Source organism: Nicotiana attenuata, unplaced genomic scaffold, assembly GCF_001879085.1.
Source record: "Nicotiana attenuata strain UT unplaced genomic scaffold, NIATTr2, whole genome shotgun sequence".
In the NCBI taxonomy this organism is placed as follows: domain Eukaryota; kingdom Viridiplantae; phylum Streptophyta; class Magnoliopsida; order Solanales; family Solanaceae; genus Nicotiana; species Nicotiana attenuata.
In genome coordinates this window covers 1,392,888-1,406,490 of record NW_017670252.1, presented here as the reverse complement: position 1 = coordinate 1,406,490, position 13,603 = coordinate 1,392,888, and the positions used below count along the sequence as shown (strand labels likewise).

Below are 13,603 nucleotides of genomic sequence, written 5' to 3'. Positions count from 1 at the left end.
CGGTTTTATCGCCATGGCTGTTCATGAAGTAAGGGATGGACATCGTCGACCTTCTTCCATCGGCACCAGGCAAAGCCTAATTTTTCTATTTATGACTGGCTATTTCTCTAAGTGGTTTGAAGCACAGGCCTACTAGAAGATCAGGGAGAAGGAAGTCATCGACTTCATTTGGGAGCACATCATATGTCGATTCGGAATACCATCCGAAATCGCATGTGACAGTGGAAAACAGTTTATCGGCAGCAACGTGACAAAATTTCTCGAAGACCATAAGATCAAAAGGATCTTATCAACACCTTATCACTTTGATATCGATTCACATCGGCCCGACACCGCGGGAGTCTCTTCGAGCTTAAAGTCAGTGTTGGTTGGGCACCCTGGCGGAACAAATTCCTCATGGTGGGGTTCCACCGGAACCTCATCGCCGTCGGGTCGTGATAAAGAAGCGGCCTCCTTTCGCGGCACGGTTTTGGAAGTTTTAGCCATTGATGAACAAGAGAAAAGAGGATTGGGATGATACGCTGTTTGATTAATTTTCAAGGAATTTGAGTGTGAAGATTGTAAAGCAAAAAGACTTGTTGAAGAAAAAGCGAAGGTAGAGAGGACTTTGAGTGTAAAAGTTTGAATGAGGAAAGGCTAGGGTTTTAATAGGTAACTGGCGACACTTCAGAACCGGTAGTGGCTGACAACAACCGACATGCATTTAAAGCCTCGATGCCCGAACCAACAGGACGTTTCAGTATCCACTAGTCGCTGACGTCATGGTCAGGTTCGTCGCTTACGTCATGACCCATCGAGATGAGATTGGAAAAGTACATATCGTTTCTCGTCGTCTTCTCTCCAAGAAACAAGGGAACTATCTGTATACGGTAAAAATCGGGCTTGTCCTGGAACGTGGCAGGCCAAGATTTGACCCCATGTTATATCAGACCGTGGTGCAAAGATAGATTGCCGAGCTCGTGACCCAAAGATCGATCGAGATCGAGATCGGCCAAGATCGAAACCGGGCAGGATAGAGGTCGAGAAAGATCGAGGGAAGCTTACCGACCCAAATAACGGAAAGCCGAAATATTCGCAACCGGACGAGGATCACGGCAGAAATCTCGGCACATATCAAGAAGAAGCCGATTAATTAGCTAATCATGGGATTTCTTATTGTATTTAGAATTGTATCAAGGGTAAGACTCCTCTACTATATAAAATAGAGCTAATCATTTGTAAAGGACATCATATTCATGTAATACAAAGCAATATATTACCTTTCTCTTAAGCTCTCAATACTTTGTTACTTTGTTCATATCTTCCAGTGAAATACTCGTTTGGTTCGAGGGCGACCTAGCTCAAGGGCCAAAGCTATATATTTCCTTTGGTTTGCTTTTATTTCTATTTGCAGTTAATTTCAATATCAATTTACGTATCTTCTTATTTTGTGCCAAGATATATCATTTATCCTTAAAATCGTATATAAATTCAATTGTTTTCCGTTTTTAGGGTAAATAGAAAGAATAAAATATGCAGTTTCTAATTAAATAAAAGTTAATTGTACTTGGTGAGAATATTCCCAACAATAGACTGTTATACCTTTAAGCAACACATGTCCTATTTGCCTGATAGACAAAAACAATTCCATTGTTAGTTTTACCTCGTCTATAATACCATAGCATCGTAAATCCCGATGACACTTTGATTTTGAAAAGACAAAAGTAACTCGTGATATCCTAACGCTAATAAAACATGCAGTGTTGTCTATTGGTACATTGTTCTCACCGATTACCGCACAGTTAGTCTTTCTTTCTTTCTTTTTTTCCCCTTTTTTTAGTGATAATTCCAGAGACATCCATTGTACGTGTTACAACAACTATTTTGTCGAAACTAAAATTAATTCGTCAATTGGTACATTCTCTCGATGGTATTTATCAGAGACGGACTCAGAATTTAAAAGTTGGGAGTGTACTTTTGATTCAACAAAAATCTGCTTTATATATAGAGTATTCGCTACTAATCTATCACTATTTTCTAATGACATATACTTGTATACATAAAAATTTTGCTGAACTTTACGAATGTTGGTGACCCCTCTCGGTGTAGCATAGGTCCGCCTCTCGTATTTATACAACAAATAACATTAATACCATAAGATTTCAGCAATTGTTCTTGATATTAACGCAGGCATCTACAGCGTCCCCCACTATGAGGAAAATCCACCCTTTTCCGAGTTTCTCTAGAAATTTTGCTGCCTCCAACTTGTTAAGAACTTTCCACCTTGGGCTAGCTATAGCTAACTGCGACAGATTAAAAGAAAAGAAAGAAAAGAACAGAGGAGGAAAACGTCATTTCCTTTGTAAAAAATGATTCTCTTTCCCTTTTTTCTTAATTTAAAAAAACAAAAAATTAGCACTCCCTCTATTTTCAATTTATGTGGCAGAGTTTAACTCAATATGAACTTAAGAAAGAAAATAAAATTTGTAATCTTAAATTTATGTAGCCATAAAAATATGTCATTAAGGATAAAATAATAAACTTTTTCCAAAGATAAAAATCCCTTTTTTTAAACCTACTTTTGAGAAAATAACGCCACCAAAAAATGAAACGATTGAAATTGTTGACATTATATTGTTGTAGCATATAGTTAGAGAGCAAATGATGAAAGACTAACTTGTATGCCCCGTGAAACCAATTCTCTCAGCAACTCTTCCAATGCAACGATTCCAGAAGTATCGACGCTCATTATATCTGCAAAAAATGTGATCAATGTAGTACGTATTAGAGATGGTAATCTATGTAATTAAAAGAAACAAGACAACATGTGGATGTTATGCAGGTAAAGAAACTTACTTGACATATCTAGTACTAAAACATGAATCTTTTCCTTGGTATGCTCTTCACTTTCATTTGTCGCTGCGCTCAATATCCTTAAATAAGAAAAATCTACAGGTTTAACAAATTTGAGAATAATTAAAAAAAAAAATTCATTTTCCTCCATGAAACTTGAATTATACCTTTGTCTTATGAAATTAGCATTTGCAAAGCAGAGTGAAGCATTGTTGACTCTAATTATCAAGATTCCTGGCATTTCAGTGGCCATAAAAAATTGAGTAATGTCACAAAAGGTGTCTGTCCCAGGAAGTCTTCCTTGTAGTTGTATACTTGGTCGGATGGTTTCAAGTACTATTTTACCAAATGAGATGCCTACCTGCAAATGCAATAACCCCAACAGAGGCATCCACAAAAAAAAAAAAAAAAAAATAAAAAAAAATAAAAAAAATAAAAAAAAAATAAAAAATTATAAGGAGTTCTCGCGTTATTTTTTTGGAAGACAAAATTAAGTAGTTAAAATATGTTCTCATTCTAACAACTCAAGCGTTCATATGAGGCGGTAACGTACACATCAATGTGCTATATGAACATCCATATATCTTAGGTTCAAGTCTCATTACTACGCATTATCTTACAGGATGAAATTGCAACAATTATGTTAGTACTCCAATTCGACTTTCAAGATTTCCTGCTAGTTGATTAATAAAGATACCTAATATGGAATTTTTAGGTTTACGAGTAAACCTCCTTATAATTGGACTGAGAAATTAGAGATAGATAAGATGAACCTTTCTTCTTTGTGGCTACGCACTTAGCATGGTATCAGATATGCTCATTAAAATGCTACCTCATCCATAAAGCATATGCATAGTTGTTGTCTTGTGGTCAAAGGTTACTAAAGATGAAAAGAATAGGACAAGAATATCACCAAAGAGGGGACATGAGTCTTCTATTTTCGAAAAAGCATCACTTATTGTCATACTGTTGCTAAAAAGCATCCGACTCCATATAATTTATACGGATGGAACCTTCAGATGATATCTATTTCTTCTAATTATTTGGTATTTCACATTAACATACAACTTCTTTTCTTTTTGTAAATGAAACTCATGCTAGTAATTAGGTATTTGTGGGGAAAGGTTTAGTTACCGCAATTAGAAGACCAATTTCCACTGAGCCAAAGAGTACTCCAAAGAAGGTATCAATGCAAATAATGAAGTCTGTCTTGTCCACTTTCCAAATATGACATGCTTCATTAATGTCAATCAAACCTGGAAGAGCTGATATGATAATTGATGCAAGTATAGCCAATGGAGTATAATACAATAGCTTAGTTAACAACTCTAGAGATATGAGAACTGTGATTGCCATAACTATGTTTGACACCACAGTTTCACATCCTGCACTGAAATTCACTGCTGTTCTTGATAATGAACCTGCATCCATGATAATAGTAAAAGATTTATGAGTTTCAGGTCGGTTATAAGGTAATACAAGTAGCATCCTTATAAAAATATCATACGTTAAGATTCACTAGACTTTTAAAATATCTATAAACTATTAGCATATATAACTTAAATTCAAAACTTATTGCGTAATTTTTACAAAAAGAAAATAGAGAACAAAAATAAAAAGAATTGTCTAATTGACAGTTTACCAGTTGCTGTGTAACAAGAAGTTAAGGATCCCACAAGGTTCATACATCCCATGGCTACCATTTCTTTGTTTCCATCAAGATGATAGCCTTTGATTGAAGCGAAAGATCGGCCAATAGCAATGGCTTCCTGAGGAAAATTTTACAGCATTTTTGGATAAGTATACTTTAATCTGATTTGAGAAATATGGAAGAAAGAACAAAGAGTAGAGACAGACAGTAAGAGCGACGAGGGCACAAATTAGTCCAATTTTCACGACTTCTCCAACGTGTGGACTTTTGAACTGTAATTGATCGATGAATTGAACTTGGATTGAGACCCCCTTTAAAGTGTTTTACAATCTTGACTCCATGTTGATCAGCTTTTGTTACGTAAACTATCAAAGTAGATAGTACAACCGATAGAAGAGGAGCAATTGCTGGTAGCCAGAACATTTTCTTATTCCTTTTTCCCTGTAGTTTTTCAGGTTTAAATCCAAGAGATGAATAAAATGAAGGAAACAGTTACCACATGCTAAGAGAAAATTTTTTATATATATAAAAAAAAACTAGCTACTTACAATAAACCTGGTAGTTAGGATGAAGATAAGGAAAGAGCAGCCGAGTACATAATTCAGAGGAAACCACTAAAAAGATGCAAAAGGAAAATTTAGTTAGCAAAGAATAACATTGAAAAGCAACAGAATAAAGAAAGAGAAATTTTCCGAATAAAGAAGACGCTCACTGGCTCATTATGGGATGATTTGAAAACAGCTTCCAAAACAGACACTACATCAGTTTTGGTTGTGAAATGGTTAATTCCAAGCAAACCTTTTAACTGTTGGAGGCCTATTACAATCGCTGCACCTCCCATGAATCCTACTATTGCAGCATGTGAAAGAAAATCCACCAAAAATCCCAACCTGATAAGTACTACTTAAATTAACAACCATATTCCAGGATAGGCGAAGCCATTTTAAAGATTTAAAAAAAAAAAAAAAAAAAAAAAAAAAAAAAAAAGGAAAGAAAGAAACAAAAAGGAGAAGAAAAGAGTACCTGAATAGTCCAAACGCTGCTTGAAAAGCACCGGTGAAGAATGTAGCAGTGAAAACAAGATTCCTATAAGCAATAGGATCAACAGCAGGGTCTACAATCTTGGTAACCATAGCAGAAAGCAGTAGTGATACAACAGCAACAGGGCCAATTGTGAGCTCTCGCGAACTCCCCATCACAGCATATATCAATGGTGGAACAACACTGGTGTCTAAAACAAAAAGAGAAAACACACATAAACTAAGGGCAACAAGAATCTGAGATGAACCAAAGCAAGAACTGGTATTCAGAACTTACATAAGCCATATTGAGGATCAAGTATTGCAAGATTAGCATATCCGATACTCTGCAAGAAATTTTATATTTTAATGAAATGTTACATAAGCCATATTGAGGAGCAGTATTAATCTATACCATCTTTCTAATTACCTGAGGTATGCAGAGACTGGCAAGAGTTAAGCCAGCCATTAAGTCATGCTTGAACTTTGTATCTTTATAATTTCTTCCCCATTTAAGAATTGGAAATAAGCCTTGCATGAATGAGAAGAAAGCTCCTTTTCTTGATTGTTTTGTGGTCTTTCCGTGGGGCAAAACAGTTCGTTTTACTGTGTTAATGAGTTCACGCCAAAGACTTGGTGGAACAGGTGAACTCAGCAGCCACTGAGTCCTCTGTTTCCTTCCAGTATCGCCAGCTGCATCGAGCTGCTGTAGCTCAATGGTGAAGTTCTCACAGGCTAGAGAACCCATGTATTTATTTTTCTCTCTTTGAAAAGTTTGGATAAACTGGAGCTAAAGTCTTACCTTCTCATACTCCATGTGAAGTACTATAAATATGTTTACCCTTAAAATTGGATAACAATTGAATTTATACGCGGTTTAAGGATACGTGATATAACTTGATACAAGTTAAGAAGACAGGTTCATATTGAGATTAACAATAAGAAAATAAATGCAAACCACACAAATTGAAGAGCCTCAGCCTCTGAGTTTGATCACCCTCGAGCCAAGAAACGTATCAACTAACGTTAGTGTAAACGGTTAAAATTGAGGATACCCGATTCTACGGGTTCGAGGGTATGTCTCGAGAGTAAGCTGATATCGAAGCAAGTTCGGGCTCTGAGAATATGAAGACTAAGGGATCGAGATCAGGCTAAACTAATAGGCGAGATATTCGCGATCGACTTCTCGGCGAGAATCTCGGGACCGATAGAACCACTAACGGTTAATGATATCAATCACGTATTGTACTTCTGAAATTAGAGTCATACCCTATTTACGATACCTCTACTATATAAAGAGGAATCCTGTTCATTTGTAGAGGGGGATCATCATCATTATCATCTTACACAAATTATCTTTTACGCTACCACTAAGAAATATAAGCACTTTGCTCTTTTACTTACTCTTAATTCCCGGTTGTTCTTACTGTTCATATTGTTCGTCTTATTCTTGTTACTCTTACTGTTCTTGGCACTTGATCTCGAGTCTAATCCAGATCGGGGTCAATAGCTTGCAATTACATGGGCTTGATCCATTTAAATTGTTTAATTCCTTTATTTATCTAGCTATTTATCAATTGGCATTGAATTAGATCACGTATCCTTATAACCACATTACAAGTTTAAATATTACTCGTATTTCGAGTAAACAGTTTGGCGCCCACCGTGGGGCTAAGGATAATAGTGATTGTTCAGCGTTAATTCTGGTATAACACTCTATTTTACGCTTGTTTCTTGTCAAGTATTTTGTTTTCAGGATAAATCATGTCAAACTCACAAAACGCAGCTACTCATGGTGATAACGGTCTTGGACTCCACGGAGAGAATGAGAATATTATAGCTCCAGGAATCGAGGTGCCACAAGCTGACCTCGGTGGAGCACCACCCGTCAACCCGGTCGATGTCGGTTCGCATGTTGCTTCTGAATGCGGACTTAGGTGGGGACCCCGATGGAAGCGTAGGCAGAGAGGGTCGAACTAACAGTCAAGGTACTCAGGGAAGGGGTCACGAAGGTATCAGTCTCCAAGTTATATTTGAAATGATGCAAGCCCAAAAGAACGCCATTGCTCAGTTGCAAAATCAGCACATGGCACCAAGTAGGGTCGAACAAGAGGCTACTCGCCGTACCGAGCCAGTGCTCGAAAGATCAGGTGACAATACTTCGACAACTGACCCTGCTATAATGAGAATGCTCGAGGAGCTTACTAAGAGAATAGAGTCGGGAGAAAATAAAATCGAGGCTAAAGACAAGAAGGTGGAGACCTACAATTCTCGAGTCGATCAGATTCCGAGGGCACCGCCGATCTTAAAAGGAATGCACTCCAAAAATTTTGTTCAAAAACCATTCCCTCCGTGTGCAGCTCCAAAGCCCATACCAAAGAAGTTCAGGATGCCCGATATACCTAAATACAACGGGACCTCGAACCCCAATGAGCACGTTACCACTTATACTTGTGACATAAAAGGAAATGAGTTGGAAGACGATGAAATCGAATCTGTACTGCTGAAGAAATTCGGGGAGACTCTATCTAAGGGTGCCTTAATATGGTATCATAACTTACCCTCTAATTATACTGATTTGTTTGCTATGCTTGCAGATTCTTTTGTAAAGGCACACGCCGGAGCCATAAAAATTGCAACAAGGAAGTCAGACCTTCTCAAGGTAAGGCAGAAAAATAACGAGATGCTCAGGGAATTCGTGTCTCGTTTCCAAGCGGAGAGAATGGATTTACCTCCGGTCACCGATGACTGGGTTGTTCAAGATTTCACTTCAGGTCTCAACACTCGGAGTTCCATAGCTTCACAGCGGTTAAAGCAAAGTTTAATCGAGTACCCGGCTGTCACTTGGGCCAACGTACATAATCGGTATCAGTCGAAGATTAGGGTCAAGGATGATCAACTAGTGACTCCTTCGGGGTCCGTTTATCCTAGCAGGTCCTTGAATAGGATCAAAAGGGACATCAATCGAGGGCCGAGGTCGAATAGAGATCGATATCAACCGTACAACGGAGACCATAAAGGTAGCGGATCCGGGTAAAGCTTCGTACGAAATGAGAGGAGAAATGATCGAAGTCGAAAATCACTGGGGCTTGATGCCGTGGAAGATCACGTTAAGTATCCAAAATCTGAATAAAGGTATGACCCCAGTCCAATCCTTTCTACTTTTTCGAATAACACTTGCAGGCTATCGACAAGGATCGACACGAAGCTTTGGATTTTAAAGCACATGTTGCACTATTTTTCCCTTAGACTGGTTTTTGATCCCAAATGGGTTTTTCCGGTGAGGTTTTTAACGAGGCAACCATTGTTCGTGCTAACTTAGAGCAATTCAACAGTATCCGGGGTTCCCCACAATAAGCCTCGAGTACTGGGGGGGGGGGGGGAACTACTCTCAAATATCTACTTTGTTGCAAGGAAATCTCTTCGTGACAGCAGGGTCTCGATAGGAAAATGTTGTAAGGGTCAAACACTCAGATGAACCGTGCCCGTATAGGTTACTCGGACCCTAACATATAACACGCCCGCATGTATAATCATCTATTGAGAGAAGTATTTTTCCTTGCCGGTATTCCTTGCCTTTAGAAAAATTTCATATTTTATACTCTTGATCTATTGTGTAAATAGGCTTAAGGGCTGACCACGACGGAAATTCGAACAACTGACCCCATGCTTGAGGACTGCCGTCCCAAAAACAAACGGAATCAAACTACTAACATTTTGAGACAATAGGACCTTAAAGGCAATTCTCGACTTTACAGGCCACCCAAATCGGGGACTGACATTTCGGGCAAGCTCGATGTGAAACGCAAGATAAGCCCAAAGGGCAAGTTCCAAACTAAAAAGGCTATGGCCAAATTAACGCGGATCGAAGATGTCTGAAATCCGTAACAAACACAAAAGCCTTAGAGCAATCTTAACCCGAGTTCGAGCAGACTCTCACTCGGGGACTATCTATGAAGCCTGAGGGCTAACTTTACTTCGAGTTTGAGTAAATCCTCACTCGATCATAAAAGCCCAAGGGCTATCTTAACCCAAGTGCAAGCATACCTCGAACACTCAGGGACAACCTACTCGAGCTATCTAAGCTCGAAATAATAAGACCTCAAAGAGGAACCCCCCCTCCGGTATACAGTCCAAGGCCATCACACTCGGGGACTAACATTCGAAATATTATTGGGAAACAAGTCCAAGAGACATACCCGAAGGCTACGGCCATATTAAAGACTACAGCCATATAACATGGTTACGGACAAAATAATGCGGCTCTGAGACGTCCGATTTCCACCATACAATAAATATCTTCAAACACTTCGAAAAACCGGTTAAATAAGGCTACCCTCGACAAAGCAAACAAAAAAGGGCTTCGATAAAATCAGCCCTCGAATAATTTAAAGGCTTCGATAATATCAGCCTTCGAAAAGGCGTCAAGAGGTTTTAAATTAACTTGACACAAATGAGTTAAGAAAAAATTGGTTTTCGATCGTTGAACCCTCGAAAAAACCCAACGGGTACGAAAAACACATGCTAAGGCATAAAGAAATTTTTACTGAGTCTTTTAGCTGAAAAGAGGGAAAAAGTATAGCCATTTTTAGAGGCCTAATTTGCCCAACTTAAAGAGCCTAAGGGCCGACCAAAGAGCCTAAGGGCCGACCAAAGAGCCTAAGGGATGATCTAAAGAGCCTAAGCGCCAATATAAAAAAGCCTAAGTGCTAACTTTACTTCAATTTTGAGCAAATTCTCACTCGATCATAAAAGCCCAATGGCTATCCCAACCCGAGTTCAAGCAAACTCTCACTCAGGGACTATCTATAAAGCCTAAATACTACTCAAACTCAAGTTCAAATGGTCATTCGGGGTCCATCGATCTCGATCGAAAGAACAAAGCCCCGAGTATGGATTTCTTCAAAGGCCTCCCTCTGAGACAGACAATTGCTGCGCTCCTTAGCCCGAACCTAAGCGGTTTCCCTTTGCGGAACAATTTTAGATGTTTTGGCCATTTTTTTTCATGAGCAAGGAAGAATGGAGATTGGAATATTTGATATTATGGGAGGAACAAGCAAGGAAGCTCGTAGACTCAAATCGTTTCTTATCATTTCATTCTAAGAAACACGGGGAGTATTTGTATATGGTTAAAATCGAGGATACCTGATTCTACGGGTTCGAGGGTATGTCTCGAGAGTAAGCCGATATCGAAGCAACTTTGGCTCAGAGAATATGAAGATTAAGGGATCGAGATCAGGCTAAACCGACACCACAGTAACAGGATAGCGAGATATCTGCGATCGACCACCGATCTTGGCGAGAATCTCGAGACCGATAGAACCATTAACGGTTAGTGATATCAATCATGTATTTTACTTCCGAAATTAGAGTCATACTCTATTTAGGATTCCTCTACAATATAAAGAGGAATCATGTTCATTTGTAGAGGGGGATCATCATCATTATCATCTTACACGAATTATCTTTTACGCTACCACTGAGAAATATAAGCACTCTACTCTTTTACTTACTATTAATTCCTGACTATTCTTACTGTTCATATTGTTCGTGTTATTGTTGGCACTTGATCTCGAGTCTAATCCAGATCGAGGTCAATAGCTTGCAAATACACGGGCTTGATCCATTTAAATTGTTTAATTCCTTTATTTATCTAGCTATTTATCAATTGGCGTTGAATTAGATCACGCACCCTTATAACTACATTACAAGTTTAATTGTTGCTCGTATTTCTAGGTAAATAGTTAGAACTGAACAACAAGAGGATAATAACTTAGTAGTGATCAGTATATTGCTTTCTTTGTGCGTGTTACAATATGTCCTACAAATGATAAGAACGTCCCTTTATATAGTAGGGGTATTCTACTCTTGGTACAGTTCTATACTAGGTAAAATATCTTTTGATTTACTAATTAATAGGCCTCTTCTTAATACGTGCCGAGATTTACGCTGTGATCTTCGATCGATTGTGGATATTTCAGCTTTCCGTTATTTGGCTGGACAATTTTCCCTCGATCTTGTTCGGTATCGATTTTACTTGGTCTCTGGGTCATGAGCTCGACGATCTAATTTTTCGCCTAGGTGTGATATAACCCGAGCTCAAGCTTTGACCTGCCATGTTTCAGCCACGATTGGTCACTCAATGGACGAACCCGGTTTCGACCGCATACAAATAGTCCTCTTATTTTTCGGAGAGAAGATGATGAGAAACAATATAAACTTCCGAACCTTACTTCGATAGATCATGACATAAGCGAGAAAAGGTAACTGAAATATCCCGTCGGTCCAGTCTCCAAGGAATAAAATGTGTGTCAGTGTTGGTCAGCCACTACTGGTTTTGAACCGTCATTAGCAAGCTATAAATATCCCAACTTTCATTCATTCAAACATTATGTTCAAAAGCTTCTTCTACTCTTGTTCTTTGAGAATCTCTTCACTCTCCAACTTTTGTATCCAGATTACTTGAACCTTTTGCAACCACTAAGCGTACCTTCTTAATTTCCCTTTCTTCATCTCTACCTTAAAATGGCGAAAACCTCTAAGACTGTTCCACAGAAAGAAACAACCTCTTTATCATGGCCTACCGGTGATGAGACTGCGATGGAGCCACACCCTGAAGAGTTTGTTCCAGGAGGGTGCCTGATCGGTGTTGATTTCAAGATCAAAAAAACTTCCATGGTACTACTGGGTCGATACAAGCCAGTCTCGATTATATATATATATATATATATATATATATATATATATATATATACATATATATATATATATGTCACGACCCAAACCGATAGGCCGCGACGGGCACCCGGTACCTTACTCAACCGAGTACCAACGTAACGTATCTTTCTTATTACATTATCAATACACGTGACATACGGGCCTAATAGGCCAACATAATTATATATAAATCAAGACATAGGCCGACAAGGCCGTACAATCTTTCACGTACACGACATATGTCTACAAGCCTCTAAGAGTACATAAATGTCCTAAAGGTCGGGACAGAGTCCCGCCAAACCAAACAATACACGTCTAAATCATACTAACCAAACGAGCAACTCCGAAGCAAATGGAGCGCACCAACATCTTCCGCTGAGCTGATAGCCTACTTGGAGGGCTCTTGACCTGTCTATCGGGACCTGGGGCATGAAACGCAATGTCCCCGGGCAAAAGGGACGTCAGTACAAATAAAGTACCGAATATGTAAGGCAAGAAAGCATAAACAAGAACAGTAATGTAAAGAGAGATAGAGAAGGTACAACCTGTAACATCTGAGTGCCTCTGGGGCAACTGACATGAAATGCATAATACATATATATACATAAACTTTTAAAAACATACGCCTCTTTGGGCATCATCATCATCATATCGTACCCGGCCTCAAAGAGGACTCGGTAAAAACGTACCCGGCCATTATAAGGCTCGGTAGAATCATACCCGGCCACGTAGAGCTCGGTAAACCCAACTGATCAGTGGTTGCACAATAGGTGCCGTACCCGGCCGACTATAGCGCGGCTCGGTAGAGTAAAATAGATACACATATATATATAATGCATGCTCGACTCATGGAATCACGTTCTAAACCTTAGAGTTACTTAAGAACAATATGGACATACATACCCTCAATATGAACTTCACTAGGACTTACGGATCATTCATACTTTCTTAGAATAACATTGTACGGAAAGAACAACATGGACAACCTTAGTTGCTAGGATTAGATTCATTATGAAATAGCGTATTCATTTCACATTAGATCATGCCAAAAGAAAGAAGGAAGTGCCTTAACATACCTGTCCAAGGTTCTTGGTTTCAAAACCAAGAACAGATTTGTTGGTTAAAAGATTGGACGAATTGATCTGATTCAATTCTCTTTGTCTCAATGCCAAAGTAATAAAAGTTGCTTCTAATGAATTGAAATAAGATGAATCTGCTTCATGTTTTTGAAATAGGGCCAAGGACAGATTGAAATAAATTTTTTGCAAGGAATTGGATAAGGTCTTTTAAGTCTTTCTTCTTCACGTTTTTTTTTTTTTGAAATGGAGTCAAGGATAGCTTTAAACCAATTTGGCAAGAAATTGGTAAGGTTTCTTAAGTCCTT

The 13,603-nt window shown here is 38.7% G+C and overlaps 1 pseudogene; it reads right to left on the bottom strand.

The window, feature by feature from the left end:
- Window positions 1-2,141: 2,141 nt before the first annotated feature.
- Window positions 2,142-6,250, bottom strand: LOC109236710 (annotated as a pseudogene).
- Window positions 6,251-13,603: the final 7,353 nt, after the last annotated feature.